The sequence below is a fragment of the Zootoca vivipara genome, chromosome 1 (genome assembly GCF_963506605.1).
Source record: "Zootoca vivipara chromosome 1, rZooViv1.1, whole genome shotgun sequence".
NCBI lineage: Eukaryota > Metazoa > Chordata > Lepidosauria > Squamata > Lacertidae > Zootoca > Zootoca vivipara.
In genome coordinates, this window is record NC_083276.1 from 107,808,464 (window position 1) to 107,813,863 (window position 5,400).

General features: G+C 42.5%; 1 pseudogene; it reads left to right on the plus strand.

The window, feature by feature from the left end:
• Positions 1 to 494: 494 nt before the first annotated feature.
• Positions 495 to 5,019, plus strand: LOC118083334 (peptidyl-prolyl cis-trans isomerase A-like; annotated as a pseudogene).
• Positions 5,020 to 5,400: the final 381 nt, after the last annotated feature.

A 5,400-nucleotide genomic window follows, 5' to 3' on the forward strand; every position in this document is an offset into this window, starting at 1 on the left:
TTCAATATTATGATGATGCTTTTTATGCTTTAACTGTCACCAGCAAGGGGGAAAACTACCTGGATCTTTCTAACCCATTTATTGGTTTATGGCTCAGAAGTCCTAACAAGGAGTGTCACAAATCCCCGTGGTGTTGCTGAGTGCATTTTGCATTAGGACCTCTGTTTTAGCTGAAAGATAAGTTTTTAAAAAACCACATTCAGCCAGACGGTTCCCTACTGGCGATACATCTGAGAAGGCTCAGGAGCAGAAGGTCGGCCGCACAGCAACTTATGTTCACAAAATGAGCTCGAGAACCACCTGTTTCAGATGTCAGGATGCAAAAGATTTTCAAGGCTTAGAGCTTTTGCCCAAATTGTGTCACTCTTGAGGGATCTGTCCTTTCCCTCTCCTGCACTATTCATTACAAACTGAATGCTCAAAGTCTGCTCAGATGGGAGATTTCTCCACACATAGACAAGCAGGCTGGCTGGAGGGAAAACAATATAAGCATAATGGCATCATTTGGAGTGCAGGTATTCCTAAACTTCATTCAAAACAGTGATCCCACAGGAGTCAACAAGGTAGGAAAAATGCATAAGAGATGTACAACAGAAAAGAATGGAACAGCAAAACTCATACATATTTGGCCAATTACTAGGCCCCATGACACCAGAAAACTCCCAATTTGATTTGTCTCAATTTTTGGAGAAACATAGAATTATATCAGCATCAGATGCTTTAGATAAGTGGTGATAGCTGTGGAAAATTATTATTATTATTATTATTATTATTATTATTATCCCCCATCCATCTGGCTGGGTTGCCCCAGTCACTCTGTGCAGCTTTCAACACGTACAAAAACATAAGAATGCATCAAACATTTAAAAACTTCCTAATACAGGGCTGCCTTCAGGTGTCTTCTAAAAGTTGCATAGTTCTTTTATCTCCTTGACATTTGATAGTAGGGTGTTCCACAGGGAGGGCACCACTACCGATAAGGCCTTCTGCCTGGTTCTCTGTAATTTCACTTCTTGCAGTATTGAGCAGCATTGCCAAGTCTCTGGCACCCCAAATCCTGAGGTTCATGGCCTGGGGCACCATGATGTCATGGATGGTACTTGTGGTGTCATGGAGTAGAATAAACTAATTGTTTATCTGGTATCTGAATAAGTGTGCATGCACACGAAAGCTCCTACCAATGACAAACTTAGTTGGTCTCTAAGGTGCTACTGGGAGGAATTTGTTTATTTTGTTTCGACTACGACAGACCAACACGGCTACCTACCTGTTTATTGTTCCGTACAGCTTTAATGTTTTGTTTTTAAAAAATGTTTTTTATATTGCTCTACATTGCTCTAAATGTATAGAAATACATTTTTAAAATAAATATGCATGACGATGTAATGGGGGGCTGCCAGAAGACAAAAACATGATAACCAAGGCAACAATAGCGATATTGCTCAGTGCTGGTGGAATTAGAATTGTGAAGGCCCAAAAAAGTGGGAGGTGGGAAATCAGAAACACACATTTGTGAGGAGAGGGGTGGTACTGTATTTCCAATTTTCCATTAGTAGGGGGAATCAAAATTTGGGGAAATGTGTTTTTTTTAAAAAAAAAAGTCTGATAACTCTATTCTTAAGACACCAAGTAGTTTCAGATTATGTAGACCCTCTTTCCCTATTACCCCTTGATCCACCCGTTTTTTCTGAACTTTCATATTGCCTGATCCCACATCAGTTTCAATGTATTAGGATGGTCAGGCTGTTACAGAGAAGGCATTGGGTTCCATTGATGGAAGGCTCTCTGGTCCATTCAAATAATGGCAGGATAAGGCATTTTTTGCTGATTTCTGCTCCCCCCTGCAGCCTCCCTGACCCCTGCAAAGTTTGCTCCAGAGGTTTGATGGATTCCCCCAATGCAGCACAAAAGGTGGCATGGGGAGATGGGCTATGGGAAAAACAGTCTCTATACAAGTAGCTCACTTAAAATCTCCTGTGTTGAGACCAGACTGAAAGAAGAGATCCAGATAAAAGATCCCTTTGGGTGGGTGGCCAACAGAATGGCAGGTGGTGTGTTGCTCAGACTCTGCCTGGTCTCTATGGAGCTTTAATTCTGATTTGTTTATTACAATGGGAATTCATTAGGATTTGTTTGTGGGGTGTTTGCACATCTTCGCATGAACCATGCTTTTCCCCATCACTTTCCAAACTGCAAATAGGTCTGATAAAAAAAAGTGGGTTTGTTTCAACAGAACATTCTAATCCACTTTAATTGCACAAAACCTAACATTTCTGGCACACGGTTGAATCCCTCCCTCAAAGCAGTGACAGTCTGGAGGCACCCTTAGTCTTTTAGGTGCCACAAGACTCTTCCTCGTTTTCATCCAGTCTGGCTTTATGATAAGGGGGGCGGGGGGCAAAGAAGCCAAGGCGTCAGTCGGTTCTGTATGTTTAAATGAAGACCAACAAATGAGAAAAGCAGACCAAAAATAAAATACAGTGTAGATGGAACTGCTTTATTTATGCATTAGGCTTCTACATTTTTTTTAAAAAAAAATGCTATTTAGGCAAATACATAGTGTAAAGATTAAAGAAGCAGTGTTTGGATCATTTTAAAGTATATCTGTGAATAATAAACATTTTGTACTCAGATTAATTCAAACATTTCTCTCCCATCTCTTGCCCCCGCAAAATAATAGAGATATTTTTAAGCTATCTTCCTTTCCCCCATTAATGTTGTGTATATAAATAAGCCAGGTTATCTTCTATTTCTCTTCCACCCAACCCCCCCCCTTCCATGTGCAAAATGTTTTATCTAACAGCTGCTCGCCTAGTAGTTCAGTACTCCAGTCCTCTAAATTAGGACACTTTATCTTAAGGCTTCATAATCTTACGAGACTATAATTGGAAAGTTTATAAAAAAGAGGGGGAAAAACCCACCCTGCTTTGTAAGCTTGGCAGCTGAGATAGGAAGACGGAATGAGAAGAGCTCCGGCAGAATTACACCATCGCTGCTAGCCTGACTCCGCTTGACAGAGCCGTTTAATATTTTGACAAGACAAAATATAAAGCAGCATTTTATTCTGTAGAGACTTCACTAGACACAAGCATGGAAGTGCTTGTGATCAATAAAGTTTGCGGTGGAGAGTGATTTATTTACAGCAGGGTATTATGTAGAGAAAGAGCTGTGATATTTCCACAGGCTTTGACGGCATAATGGGCCCCTCTCAATCCTTACATGGAAGGGTTAGATTGTCATGGCTGCTCAGGCAGTATTCAAAACGTTATCTGATCAGCCTTAAAGACTTCAGAACGAGACAGATGATTAGTTACCCTAAACGATCCTCATCATGCAGAAATTGATGATTTAATATAGTCAATGACAGACGATTCCATTTGTACTAGATAAAGTGTCTGCGGTTTGTATCAATCATAATAGAGTTATTATTGAGCATAAAAGAAAAGCATGTTTAATATCATTAATTCCAGATATGTCGCTTTGCACATCTGGCATTCATCCATAGAGCAGAACCACTCCAGGCTATCATTCCTGCCTGTGTGCTGGTGACTCCAGTGTTTTTTGTAATTTCAAAATGTTTTTCAGCACCTCCAGCTAGGTGCAATAACAGTTTACAGATTACCTATGTCATCACATTTTGACAAACTTCTCAATCTGATGTGACCTTCATCTTTAGCCATCTGCTTGCCTTTGTTTCTTCTTCTTCTTCCCCTTTCCTTTTCTTTTAATAAACCTCCACAGCTTAAAGCGGTAGTAGTTTTGTTCCATATTCTTCTAGGTCAACATCTTCACCTGTGCAAATCCAAACACATAGGCTGCAGTTTGAAAGGCAGCAACCTGGGTTCAAGTCCTAAAATGATTGGCATTAAGTGACCTCTCTGCTGTATGTTTTTCATCACTCTTGTCCAATGCATCTTGATTAGGCTTTCTATATTTTTTATTTAAAAAAATCAAGGAGGGAGTGGATTCATCAGGAGGTGAACTCTGTCCTCAAGATGCATGCAGAAAATGCCCAGAATTATGAAGAGCACATCAAGAACTCCGTGCTATTTCTAAAGCAGTGTATTTATTTCTAGCATTTCTACACCAGATCTCTCAAAGCTTCTTAATGCTCAGTAAAACACAAAACTACTAAGAGATCTAGTGTGGTGTAGTGGTTAGAGTGTTGGACTAGGACCTGGGAGACCACGATTCAAATCCCCACTCATCCATGAAACTCCCTGAGTGACCTTGTGACAGGAGTGAGCTAGCAGTAAACTACACTGAGCAAGTAGAAATGAACCCTTTATTTGCACAGGAGTGTCAGGCCTAATGAGCGCAGCAACTCTTCTCTGGCAAATCTTGCCCCCATTAAGCACTTGTGGAGACTGAAGTTCCTCGTCTACCCGGCTGTGCCACACTCCTTACTGTGTGGAGAGGGGTTGTGGTGCTGCCACATATATATAGGCAGCAGAGAATTTCCATGCCTTGAGCACTGGGGAGAAAGGTTTTGGTTACAAGGGGTCCTGCTTCCACAGAATCATTCCTGGGTTCATATGCCAGGGTGGTGACTTTATTCGTCGTAATGGAACACGTGGTAAATCGATTTACGGTGATAAGTTTGCTGATGAGAACTTTGTCCTCAAGCACACAGGTGCTGGCATCTTGTCTATGGTAAATGCTGGTCCCGATACAAATGGGTCTCAGTTCTTCATCTGCACTGCCAAAACTGGCTGACTGGATGGGAAACGTGTGGTCTTTGGCCAAGCCAAAGAAGGAATGAATATTGTGGAAGCAATGGAGCGCTTTGGGTCAAGGAACGGCAAGACAAGCAAGAAGATCACCATCTCTGACTGTGGGCAGCTGTCATAAAATTCCTTTGTCTCAACAATCAACCATTCCTTCTGTAGCTGGGGTTAGTCCCATGTAATCCTTGTGCTCCTGACTTACTGCTGCTTTTCTATTGGGTTTCAATTTCTGCTCCTTCACAAGTCCACCTGGACTGAAGGCAACTTTGTTTGCAAAGTGAAATAAAACAAGTTAAACAGAAGAGGAGGAGGAGGAGGAGGAGGAGGAGGAGGAGGAGGAGGAGGAGGAGGAGGAGGTTCTCGCCTTCCCAGAGCTGCCTAAGTCCACTCCTCTCTCCAGCCACCCCCCCCCCAAGCAATCTGGGACTGTGCCTACAGGAAGCTAACATTTCTTCTGTTCTCTTCATGCTTCTCCTGGTTCTGGGAGATCGGGGGGGGGGGGAGCTTGTTGCAATAGTAGGGGATAACACCTGTGCCTCTTCCCCAGCTATACTCATCTCTGCCTCCTGGCCTCCCTCCTCTCCACCTTTAGCTTCTGCCACAGATTCTTCCCCCCCCCCCCACTCACTAAGCCCTGTTACCTCTTCAGCTTCCGGCTCCTCCTCCCCTGGCT